The sequence below is a fragment of the Camelus bactrianus genome, chromosome 2 (genome assembly GCF_048773025.1).
Source record: "Camelus bactrianus isolate YW-2024 breed Bactrian camel chromosome 2, ASM4877302v1, whole genome shotgun sequence".
In the NCBI taxonomy this organism is placed as follows: domain Eukaryota; kingdom Metazoa; phylum Chordata; class Mammalia; order Artiodactyla; family Camelidae; genus Camelus; species Camelus bactrianus.
The window spans coordinates 63,840,314-63,852,948 of NC_133540.1; the positions used below are offsets into that span (position 1 = coordinate 63,840,314).

General features: G+C 36.9%; 1 long non-coding RNA gene across 5 annotated transcripts in view; it reads right to left on the bottom strand.

Annotated features, from left to right (window-relative positions):
* Positions 1-274: 274 nt before the first annotated feature.
* The window catches only part of LOC123616484 (uncharacterized), a 29,608-nt gene continuing 17,247 nt past the window's right edge, over positions 275-12,635 (bottom strand). For 3 of the 5 annotated variants that reach the window (XR_006724483.2, XR_006724482.2, XR_012499555.1), the window contains one exon: positions 275-5,478. This is a non-coding gene — a long non-coding RNA (uncharacterized LOC123616484). Of the gene's footprint in view, positions 5,479-11,548; positions 11,686-12,635 lie in introns of those variants that run through there. The other 2 variants (XR_012499559.1, XR_012499557.1) reach the window with 2 other exon arrangements.

The following is a 12,635-nucleotide window of genomic DNA, read 5'->3' on the forward strand; positions in this document are numbered from 1 at the left end:
TAATTTCTCGAGCTCTTTCTCTATGTTTCTCCTGTCTCCCCTTTCTCTACAAAGATAACAAGTAGAGAGACAAAGAATAGATTGTGCAAGTTTATAGAGAGAATAAAACAGGTTTCATATGACACATACAGAGGTGAATGAGTTGGACTTCTCAACAGCAGCTCTGGAAGTGAAAGGATATTGGAGCAGTGCTTCAAAATTCTTAAGGAAAATTACTTCTAACTTAGAATTGTGTACAAGCCAAGCTATCAATCAAACATAAGGCTAGAATAAAGTTATTTTCAAACCTAAAAGTTCTCAAATTTACAGTTCATCCTTTCTCAAGAAGCTAATAGAGGATGTGTCCCCTACAATGAGGATTAGACCAAGAAGTAGGACATGTGATCAAGGAAATCAGAAACCTAAAGTAAGAGAGCGGTAAAAGGGATTGCAGACAGATAGACTGGATCAGTAAGATAAAATTAATGGAATGCCTAATACATTTGAACAAAGTGAGAGGAGACTTACCCTCCTGGGTTCAAATTAATGATTTAAGTTTGGGGTTAAATTAATGATTATTACATGAGAAATGAAGCAAATTTTTTAAGAGGATTTTTATTACATCTTTCAGTTTATTTATTCAAACATTTTTAAGGGGTAAACAAAGCTTTTTTAAAAGAGTATTTTTATTTTGGTGCTTGGCATTATGTTATACTTCCCCTTTGTTTATAAGGAACCATGTTTTAACTGCCTTGCCTTACCCACAACATTAAGAGGAAATGCAACAAACTGGAAATAAAAGCAAAACTAGAGAAAAAAATTGGTATCTGTAAATTAATAACAAATGGTAAAACTATTTAAAAATAATCTTCGATAATACTTTGTGGTGCTGAAAACAAGCAGTATATAGAATTGCCTAATAGAAAATTCCTAGAGACTTTCTAAGGTATAATTTTCTTAGGTATTAACAAATCTGTTCAAACTAATTTACTTTGATAACTTAGTACTACTCATTTTATGCCTAGCATAGCAACGATCTGCCTGATATTTGACTTCTAGCCTCCAACTCTAAAATATCCTATACAAGGCTTTAAAAACAGTTGTTCTAAATGAAGGGTGTTTTTTTGTTTTTGTTTTTGTTTTTTGACAGACTTTATTTTTTAGAGCAGTTCTAGGTTTACAGAAAAATTGGGCAGGAAATATAGAGTTCCCATATGTTACTGTATACACACATATATACACTCAGTTTCTCCTATTATTAACATCTTGCATTAGTGTGGCACACTTGTTACAGTTGATAAACCAACATTGATTCATTACTATTAACTGAAGTCCATAGTTTACATTAGGGTTTACTCCTTCTGTTGTACAGTTCTGTAGGTTTTGACAAACACATAATGTCATGTGTCCAGTGTTATAGTGTCTTACAGAATAGTTTCACGGCCCTAAAAATGCCCTGTGTTCTACCTGTTCACCCCTACTCCCCTCCCACCCCCACCCCAAACCCCTGGCAAAAACTGATCTTTGTATTATCTCTATAATTTGGCCTTTTAAATGAATTTTCTACTGTCCTTTAAAACCTCTGTCTCTGGAATAGATCCATATATGTTAAAAAAGCAAGTTGTGGAAAATATGTATAGTATCCTATTATAAATTTTTAAAACTATACACATACACACATTTGATTGTGCATAGGAAATTTCTGGAAGGGGACACAGAAAAATGACTAATTCTGTGGAAAGGAGTATGGGGAAGAGTTAATGAGGTCTTTTACTTTCTGCTTTCATTTTATTTGAATTTCTTACCATGTACGATATTATTTTATAATTTAAAATACTTTAATTGTAAAGCTAAAATCTCTGGATGAAGATTTTTTCCCAGATATGAAAGCACTGGAACAACAAAGGAAAGACCCTAGAAATTTTAAAATTATTTGGTTAGATATTTAGTTGTTTGTATGTTTTTGTCTCTGTTCCCCATGCCATTTCCCATGACTAGAAAAGTTCACAAAGATTTTTATCTGTCTTGTTCACTGATGAATCCTTAGTGCCTGGCACTTGGTAGGTGCTCAGTAAAAATTTGTTTAATGAATAATTGAATTTTTTAAAATATTAACTTGTTTTTTTTAATTAAATATCTGCTCCTATAATTCTGCTTCAGTTGGCATATGTTGTTTTACTTTGTTGTGTTATATAGTGATTATACTCCTCAGCTGTCTAGGTATTTTGGTCCACAAGCTCATACTCTCTACCGCTCTTTCTGGTAATGGATGTGGAGGATGAGCAAAAGGGCAGACCCTAGTTCCCTTCCCACAAATTTAAGGAACAGAGAGCAGAGGACTCCAGGCACCACAGAAGAGTTTAGTGCTCTCTGTTGGCTCCTGTTTCACTGGACAACTCATCTAGCAAGAATTTGCCTTGAAACTCATAATCCAGCAGCAGAAGTCTGTTGTAATCCACCGAAATCCTGGAGGTTTGGGGAAGGAGTGGTGAAGTGAAGGTCCACTGCTCTAGAGTATCTGGTCAGCCCGCACCATTTTTTTTTAATCAGCAACTCACTTTAACAGACCCTTTATATTATCCTACACTAGGAAGCCTGATCTATTGCTGATGATTTCTGTAGTCATCAGTTGTCTGGCACTGATTGTCCCAAAGTAGGCCGTTTGGTGGGGGAGCAGCAGGAACAATACTGAACAACTTACTCTGACCCTAACAAGGGTTTCCTTACAGTTTTTGATTTTACTTCTCCAGCCCTTGCTTCCTGTTTCTGTACTTAGCCAGGGTTAATTTGGAGAGTGGAAGCCAACAGCCCTTGATCTCTATTTCCTCAGGAACCATACATAAGAAAACCACTGTAAAAACACAGATAGGTTAAAAGTAAAAGAATGGACAGAGATTTTATTATGCTAATACTAATCAAAAGAAAACTACAGTTGCTATATTCAGGCAAAACAGACTTCAGAACAAGGAAAATTATCAGGGATAGAAAGGGGCATTACATAACGACAAAGAGGTCAATTTGCCGAAAAGATGTAACAACCTTTAATGTGTGTAGGTCTAACAACAGACCATTAAGGCAGCAAAGACAAAAATGGATAGAACTGCAAGGAGAAACAGGCAAATCCACTATTTTAGCTGGAGGCTTAATCAGCCCTCTTTCAGTAATTGATAGATCTAGCAGACAGAAAATCAGTGAGGATATAGTTAAACTCTGTAGTACCGTCAATCAACTGGATCTAATTGACATTTACAGAATACTTCACCCAAGAACAGCAGAATACACATTCTGCTCAAAAAAGGTAGGCATTTGTCAGTATAAGAAATAAAACTTGTATGCAAAAACTTTAACGTAGTTAAAGTTAATAGATATACAATAAATTTTTTAAAATATTTACAATGAGGTTTAACATCTACAATATTAAAAGAGCTCTTAGAAATTCATGTCAAGGGAACAAGCAATTCAACAGAAAAGTGGGTGGGCTGGGAATATGAATTCAGCAAAGTGTAAATCCAAATGTGAAAAGATGCTCAAAATCAGAAGAAATCAGGCAAATGCAAATTAAAATAATGAACTGCCAATTAGGCCTACCTAACAGATTGGCACACCATTTTTTTTATTCAACTCATGTTTAAGCGCCTATTGTGTGACAGACACTGAGCTGAGCACACATCTAATTTAGTACTCACCAGAGCATTGTGAAGCAGATCTTATCCCGGTTTTACAATTGAAGAAAGGATCAAATAAGTAAACTGACTTGTCAAAAGTCACATAAAGGAAACTGGGGAATTCACTCCACTGGAACTGTTTTTCATTTTCTTCCCTTTTTGAGGAGTCATTCATTCAGATGGTATGTGTGGGTGTGCATCTAGATAGATAGATAGGTATTTATGTTTTGAGTTAGTGTCCCCCACATATCTCCCTTCCACCCACTTCCCATGCCAATGCCACCCATCTCACAACTATTCTTATTAGTTTCTCATGTATCTTCCCAGAGCTTTTCTATATAAACACAAGTTTATTTCATTCTCCTTTTTTTTAAAGCAAAGGTTATCATAATATGCACTATGTTCCACAACTCAACTTAGAGTTCTGTAAGTAGCTCTGTAATGAGAGTCCTTATCCTTCAACAGCTTCATAGTATTCCACTACAAAAATGCCAGAAATTATTTTACGAGCTCTTATGATGGACATTTGCATTGTTTTCAGTCTTTTGCTTTTAAAAACAATGTGGTAATGAATAATACTGTGTATAATTTTGTCTCACACTTACAAGATTTCTCAGAAAGAAGATTGCTAGGTCAAGAGGGATGTGTGATGTGTGATTTGGACAGATAATGCCAAATTTGCCTCTGTAAGTGTTATATAAACAAGTAAGAGTGCCCCCCACAACATGTCATTAGAGTACGTTATCAAAACTTTTGGATTTGGGACTAAGTGAAAATTTTTAATCTTAGTATAGTTTTATTGTGCATTTCTCCTATTCTAAGTGAAGTGAAACATCTTTTCAGATTGGGCAAAATGTTAAATAACCAATAACACCTACTGCTGGTAGGGATCCAAGTAAAAGGGTATTAAACATTGCTGGTTTAAATGTGAACTTTTTCAACCTATTTGCAAAACAGTCTGGCAACCTGTGTTAAAATTTTTTAAACTACAGATATGATTTGTCTTAGCTGTATCATTCTTGGGAATCTGTCTTACAGAAATAAAATACATAAGGATCTATCTATAAGAGTATTCATTGCAGCATCATCCATAGTAGCAAAAAACAAGTAACAAAGTATAAGCTCATTAATAGGAAAATGGCTGAGTGGATTACAGTTTATGCATCCTATCAAAAGGAATAAAATAAAACAATATGAGTTGAATTGTGATTTCCACTAGATACTATGCTAATGAGAAAAAACAAGATAAAGAAAAGTGTGTATAATATGATCCCAGTCTATAAAACATCATCATCAACACACATAAATGTTTGCATATTTGTGTGTGCATGTTTACACTGAAAATATTTTTATTTGTAAATATATAAACACATGTGTATTTGTATATAATTATATGGAGGAAATAATGGAAAATAAATATTACTTGGGATATAGGTTTGGTTGCTTTAAGGGCAAAATAATAATGACTTAAACAAAATGGAAGTTTATTTTTTTCTCTTCTGAAACAGTCCAGGAATAATCAGTTCAAGACTGACAGCGCAGCCTCAGGTGTTCGGGGCCCAGGCTCCTTCTGGCTGGTTAATCTGCTGCACTCAATATGTGGCTTCTGTTTCATGGCCCAAGATGGCTGTTCCAGCTCCTGATACATCTGGGAATGGGAAATGGAAAAGCAGCATACCTCTTCTTTTTAAGGGCACGTCACAGAAGTTTTAGCCATCATTTCCACTTACAGTCCATGGACCAAAATGTAGTCACGTCGCTGCAGCTCCAGTGGTGGCTCGGAAGTATAGTCCTTGCCTGTGTAACACTGTACCAAGCTAAAAACTTGGGAGTTCTGGTAATAAAGGAAGAATAGAGAAAGGAGCAATAGCAACAATAGCAGCCTCTGGCACAGCAGACTAGATTAACAGGTGAGCTAGGTAACGAAGGAAAGGGGGCATCTTCCCCCCACAGTTATCTGTTCCTGCATTACAAATCCACCACAACATTTAATGGCTTACAACAATAATGATTTATTATTTCTCACCATGCTGTTTTGGCTAGAACGTTTTCTGCTGTTTTTCTCTGGATTCATTCACATAGCCCCCTTCACATGGTCTTTCATCCCAGTCTTACGCAGCATAGTGGCCCAGTGTCCCAAAAGGGGAAAAAAGAAGCTGCAAAGCCTCTCTAAATCTCTTCCAGAGAAGTTGCCCAAAGTCACTTCTACTGCATTCTGTGGCCGGATAAGTTGCAAGGCTAGCCTAGATTTAAGATGTGGGGAAATAAACTATCTTTTGATAAACTGGCAAAGGCACATTGCAAAGAGGCATAAAGAAAGGAGGCATGATTCATTGGGATCAAATATTACAGCAATCTAACGTGTAATATTTACACTTACATGTAATATGTATGTCAATTTTTATATTTGTCCATACATTCAAAGAAATATAAGTAAAAATAATTAAACAAGTTCATGGTGAGCAGATACAAATATGACCATGTCACTCTCTTCCTTATTATTGCCTTACAGAATAAAACCCATGTCCTTTAGCCCATACTATTTCTACTATATTACATTATCTCCCAAGATATATAATAAAAATCAGGCAGGAAGATAAATCATTTCTAGCTGAAGTAGTTGGGCTTCACACAAGTTGTGGAATCTGAACTAGGCCTGGAAGGAAAAAGTACTTGAATTGATGGAAGGGGCAAGGAGGCATAAGCCAGTAGTTCCCAAACTTACTAGGACCACCCTTTAAAAAAATACAGCATACTGCAGAAATAAGTGAAGTTATTTATCATAAAGTAAAAGTTCCCCTGTATCTACCACCCAGGAAATAGAATATCACCTGTTACATGGAAATCCTCTGATGTGACCTCTCAGTAACTGCCCTGCCCCTCCTCTCTAAGTGAACCACTCTTACTAACTTCCACCATAGATTAGTTTTGGCTGATTTTGAATCTTACATGAATGAGATTAAATGTATATTTCACCATTATATTTGTGAGAGTCATCTGTGTTGTTTGTAAAGTAGTTTGTTCATATCCATTGCTATATTCCATTATAAGGATAAACTACATATTTATCCATTCTATTGTGGATATTTGGGTTATTTCTACTTTGGGGCTATTAACCAATAATGGGGCCACAAGCATTCTTTTATATGTCTTTTGCTGTACATGGGCAGACATTTCTATTGAGAGGTAGGATTAAATTTTGTAAAGAATGGCAGTTTTCCAAAGTTATTTATATCCTCACCAGCAGTAAAAGTTTCACGTTCTCCACACCCTGGGCAGCAGTTGGTATTGTCAGTCTGTTTAGTTTAGCCATTCTGATGGGTGTATAGTAGTATCTCATTTGGCATTAATTTGCATTTTCCCAATGACTATTGAGGTTGAGCATCATTTTATGTTATTTGCCACTTGGAGAGCCTCTTTTCTGAAGTGCTTGTTCAAGTCACTAACCCATATTTCTGTTGAGTTGTCAATCTTTTTCTTATTAAATTTTAGGACTTCTTAATACATTCTGGATACGAGTTCTTGGTCAAATATACCCCACAGTGGTGGAGACCGCATGATGGTATATAACCATCAGAGACAAGGTAGGCACAATTACCATAGTAAACCAAAGAAGACAGTGTTAACCAGAGTGTTTTGACCCACAGGGAGAAGTGATAATGGATGGCTAAATGATCATGAGGTCCCTAGAAATGAAAGAGATTAACCTATTAAGGTGCTGTTTGACATCTATATAGGTGGAAGAATTCTGTAATGTAAACCAACTTGTGTTGAATTTGAAGCATCCCATCCAGTTCACAGACTTGGTACTTCTTGATGATGGGGAGAGATTTGATCCCTTTGAGGAAGAACCCTGCAATGCAGCCACAGCAGTACAACCATGAATGAGTCCTAATCCAGTGGTTCCCAACCTTGTCTGCACATAAGAACACCTTAGAATTCTAACGCCCACCCCAAGCCAATTAACTCAACTTCTGGGACGATACCTAGGCATTTGTATTTTTTACTCCCCAGGTAACTCCAGTGAGCAAATTAGGGAATCAGTGCCTTAATTCTTCTCCAGTGGCCATTTATTGGTTAGAATAGGGGGCCTAAGAAAGTCAAATGACAGATGGAGTCTTGGGCTGAGTCTGGCTAACACTGAGCCCAGAGAGACCCATACTGAGGTTAGTTCTCCAGTCCCAGATGTATAGTAAGAATAAATATATTTTAATAGCTGAAGCAACCTTCATTTTGGTTTCCTGACCAATGAATGGAGTGAGTGTTACGGTAGGAAGGACTACTTGGAAGTTCAGAACTGCTTGTCTACCACTCCCTCCCAAGACAGTGAAAGAAATTAGCACCACCATGCTGGCATGATGATTCATATCCTATTCCCATTTTAATTCCCTATGTGGTCACCAGATGGGTCATAGAGATGGTAGTGTAAAAAACAGATGGATAGTGAAGAATGACAGTGGATTATTGCAAAGCTTAATCAGGTGCGGGGGGATGCCAGTTGTAGTTGTGGTATCCAAGTGTGGTATCTTCATTGGAAGAAATTAATATGGACTTTGACATGATATACAGGTATTGATCTGGAAATGTGCCTCGCCCCCACCCCTACCCCATTCCAATCAATAAAGAAAATCAGAAGCAGATTGCATTTAAACGGAAGGGACAACAGTAAATCCTAACTGTCTTGTCTCAAAGCTATGTCAACTTTACTGTTGTCTCTTATATGAAGGGACCTTGATTAGCTCACTGTGCCATAGGGTGTCACACTGGTCTATTATAGCAAAGAAATTATATTAAATGAACCTAGTGTACAAGGAGTAGCAAGCATTCTGCATATTTTGGTAAGACATATGCATGCCAGAAGATGCAAGATAAACCCTGCAAAACTTCCAGGACCTGCTGTAAGTTTCGAGAGCTGCAGTGGCCTAAGACATATTAGGATATCCTTTCAGGTAAGTGATGGGTCGTTGTGTTTTCTACCACTACCACAAAGGAAAAGGAGAAAATGTGTAACAGGCCTTTCTGGGTTCTGGAGGCAACAAAATATAGGTTAGAGCAGGTCACCCTGCACCCTGCTGTTTCCTGGGTAACTATAAGACTACTAGTTTTGAGTGGGGCCCAGAGCAAACTGTCTTGCCAGTTGGGCCTCATGATTGGGCAGATCCAGTGGTATTGGAAGTTCATGTGGTAGAGATGTTACATGAAACCTTGGATATGCTCCAGTAGGACAATTACAACATAGACCCTTTGGTTTTGGAATAAGGATGTGTCTTCCTCAGCAAACAGCATTTAATTTTGTTTCTTTGAACATTTTGTTTTCAAAAAAAAAAAAAAAAACCATTTTGTCTTGTTTATTTGAAAAGCAGCTCCTGCTACCTGGTAGAGATGGAACACCTAACCATAGGACATCAAATGACCATGTGAATAATAAAACCGCCCATCGTGAACTGGTGTTATCCGGTTCGCCAAATCATACAGCTGGACGAGCACAGCAGCAGCCCATCCCTGTGAGACTGGGGACACGGCCACAAGTCAACCAGATGCAGGTGACTCAGACTCCTATAGCCCCTGCCCCTGAAGTCCTTCAGCACTTCTCCCCCAGCCCACATACGCTGGCTTCATAAGGAGTTCCCTCTGACCAGTTAACGGCAGAGAAAGAAGTGTGAGTCCTGTTCATTCACGAAAGGATGTGCAGTGGGCAGGCAATAGCTGGATGTGAGTGGTCATGACACACCCCACCACTCTTTAGTGGCCCTGACATGTAATAGTAAAGGGAAATCCTTCCATGGGGAAGAAGTTTAGGAGACGCAGCCTGAGGTAAGGGTATACACTGGTTCACTGTCAGTGCCTTATGAGTTGACAGGCTAGACAGGAACTTGGGGAGAACAAATTGGAAAACTGGTTCCATTTATGAGGCCAGCGGGGATACAACAACCTATAAATTGGGGTAGTGACCTAAAGAATGAAGTATATGCCTAAAATCAGTAATCAATATATACTACCACCTTCCCCAAAAGGTATGCAAAGTGGAGATGAGAGTAGTCCCTCTATTGTCAGTATGACTGATTTTGTAAAAAAAAAAAAAAAATACCGATGGCATGTTTTCCAAACTTGGTGAAAAGCATAAAGTTAACAAATCCACAAAGCTGAGTAAATCACAAGCAGGAAAATTATAATGAAAGTTACACCTATGTATGTTATAGTCAAACTGATAAAACTAAGAAAAACAACTTAAAAGCAGAGAAATTATACATTATACACAGGAGGGCAATTATATTAATTTTTTTAAATAAGCTTTTAAATGGAAACACAATAGACATATAGAAAAATGCACAAATATAATTGTTCAGCACAACTTGCCACAAAGTGAAGATAACTGTGTAATCACCACCCACATCAGTAACTTTGCCCCTGCTTAGTCATTACTCTTCTTCTTTCCTAAAGGTAATCACTATCCTGAATTCTAACACCAAAGATTAGATTTGACAATGGTTAACATGTATATGAATTGAATGTATAATGTATTCTTCTGGTGTCTGGCTTCCTTTATCATTGTTTGTGAGATCCATCCATGTTGTTACCTGGAGCAGTTGTTCATTCATTTACATTGCTGTATAGTATTCTACTTTGTGAATACGCCATATTTATTTATCCATTCTACTGCTGATAGATATTGGAGATGTTTCCCCTTTTTTTGGCTATTTTGAGGAGAGCTGCAATGAACATTTTTGTGTATGTCTTTTGGTGTACGTATGTATGCACTTGTGTTGGGTTATCTTATTATGCTTAATAACCCACTTGAAGAATTTTTTGGTCCCTGAAACTTTGGACTTAGTGGTTTTGGAGGTTTTAGTAATCAAGGGAGGAATGCTTCCTAGGAAACATGGTTTCAGTGAATTAGAAGTAGATACTGCTTGCTGGCAAGTTTGGGCTTTTTCTTTTTCTTTTTTTTTTTTTTCTTTTTTTAAATTTTATTGAGTTATAGTCAGTTTACAATGTTGTGTGTATTTCCGGTGTAGAGCACAATTTTTCAGTCATACATGAATATACATATATTCATTTTCATATTCCTTTTCACTGTGAGCTACCATAAGATCTTGTATACATTTCCCTGTGCTATACAGTATAAACTTGTTTATCTATTCTATATATACCTGTCAGTATCTACCAATTTTGAACTAAATTTGGGCTTTTTCTATCAATAACCAACAGAAAGAGAAGGGGATCACTACTGGCAGGGGTGAAAGATCCTTTTAGACAGGGAGAAATTGGGGGTTGGGTAGGTACAGCCCAGTGGTAGAGTGCAGTACTTAGTATACATGAGGTCTTGGGTTCAATCCCCAAAACCTCCATTAAAAAATAATAAAATAAAATAAATGGGGAAATTGGATTGCTGCTACACAGTGAAGTAAATAGGACTATATATGGAATGTATGGTATTTACCAAGATGCTTATTAGTATTCTCTTGGCCAGTAAAAAAAAAAAAAAAAATAGGATAACTCAGAAAGGACTTCCAGTAGGATTCATCTTATAAGAATGAATATTTTGGTCACCCCATCTGGTAAAGAATTCGATTTTTGCTTAGGTGCAGGCGGAGTGAGAGAAAAACCTAGAATAGGTGATGAAAGAAAGCTTATGCTTATGAACTTTGTCCTCATGACCAGCTAAAACAGGTCTTATGAAACTATGATTATGTTTTGTTACTTGTTTCTTTTCTCCTCTACCATATATGAAGAATTCTGGGGTATGTATCTGTTTTTGGTTTCAGATGAGAGTATAACTGAATTGACACCACCCCATGATGACTTCGTAGCTGACGGGAGGAGACTGTATGGTGGAAAAGAGTGAGGTGAGCATATATATTCCCCCTGGCTCCCTACTGTAGAGGTTGCCTTGAACTGGATGTGTCCCTTGACCAAAGGTCATTGCCTCTCTCATGTGAACTCTTCACAATTCTTTTCCTTCCAGATTTTGGTTAACTGCTTCCTCTTCTTCTTCTTCCTCTTGGGGCTTAAGAGAGGTACAGTTCCCCTGCAGTTAGCCCTGGGTTACAAGGATACAAGGATAGTTACACACATTAGTAATTAGTCCCTCTGTAAGTAAACCTTCCTTAAATGATCCTGTTTGTTCTTTGTTTCCTGTTAGGACTCCTGACACATGACCTTTTTATCTCTTGTATTAATTCCTGCCTAAAATCTACTTGTATATTAGCATAGCCACAGTCTTTTTCTGTTAGTTTTTGTGTATCTTTTCACTTTAAACTTTTCTGCATTTTAATATTTAAGATTTGTCTCTTGAAAACAGGTTAAAGGTGTATCTTTATAAATCCAAGGTGATTTGTCTCTGTCTTTCAGTTGGGATAATCAGTTCATATTTAAGGTAATTACTAATATATAGGGCTCGAAAGCTGCCATCCTACTGTTTGTCTCACATGTTCTTCACTCTTTTTCCTCTAGTTTCTTTGGGATAAATCAGGCTTTTTTATTCCATATTTTACTTTTGATTGGCTTTTTAGTTACATATTCTTTTACTATTCTTTAATTAATTACTCTAGAAATTAGAATGTGCATCCTTCACATCTAAAAGTCCAGTGTACATTAGCACTGTATCCACTTCTTGGACAATGTGAACACCTTAGACTACTTCATTTATCCTTGCCTCTCAATTCATGTGTTGTTTTAAATCTGTGTAACACCATGATATATCAGCATTGCTTTGTAAAGTTTATATTCATTGATATTTACCCATATAGTTTTCCTTTTCATTGTTCTCCATCCCTTCCAGAATCTGACAGCTTCTATCTGAGATCATCTGCTCTAAGGCAGAGATGCTGGTGATAGATTCTCAGTTTGTTTGTTTGAAAATATCTTTATACTACCTTAATTTCTGAAAGTTCTATTATTTGAATATGAACTGTAAGTTGGCGGTATTTTCTTTTAGTACTCTGAAGATAGATTCTGTTGCGAAACAGTTGTCTTATCATCATTCGATAG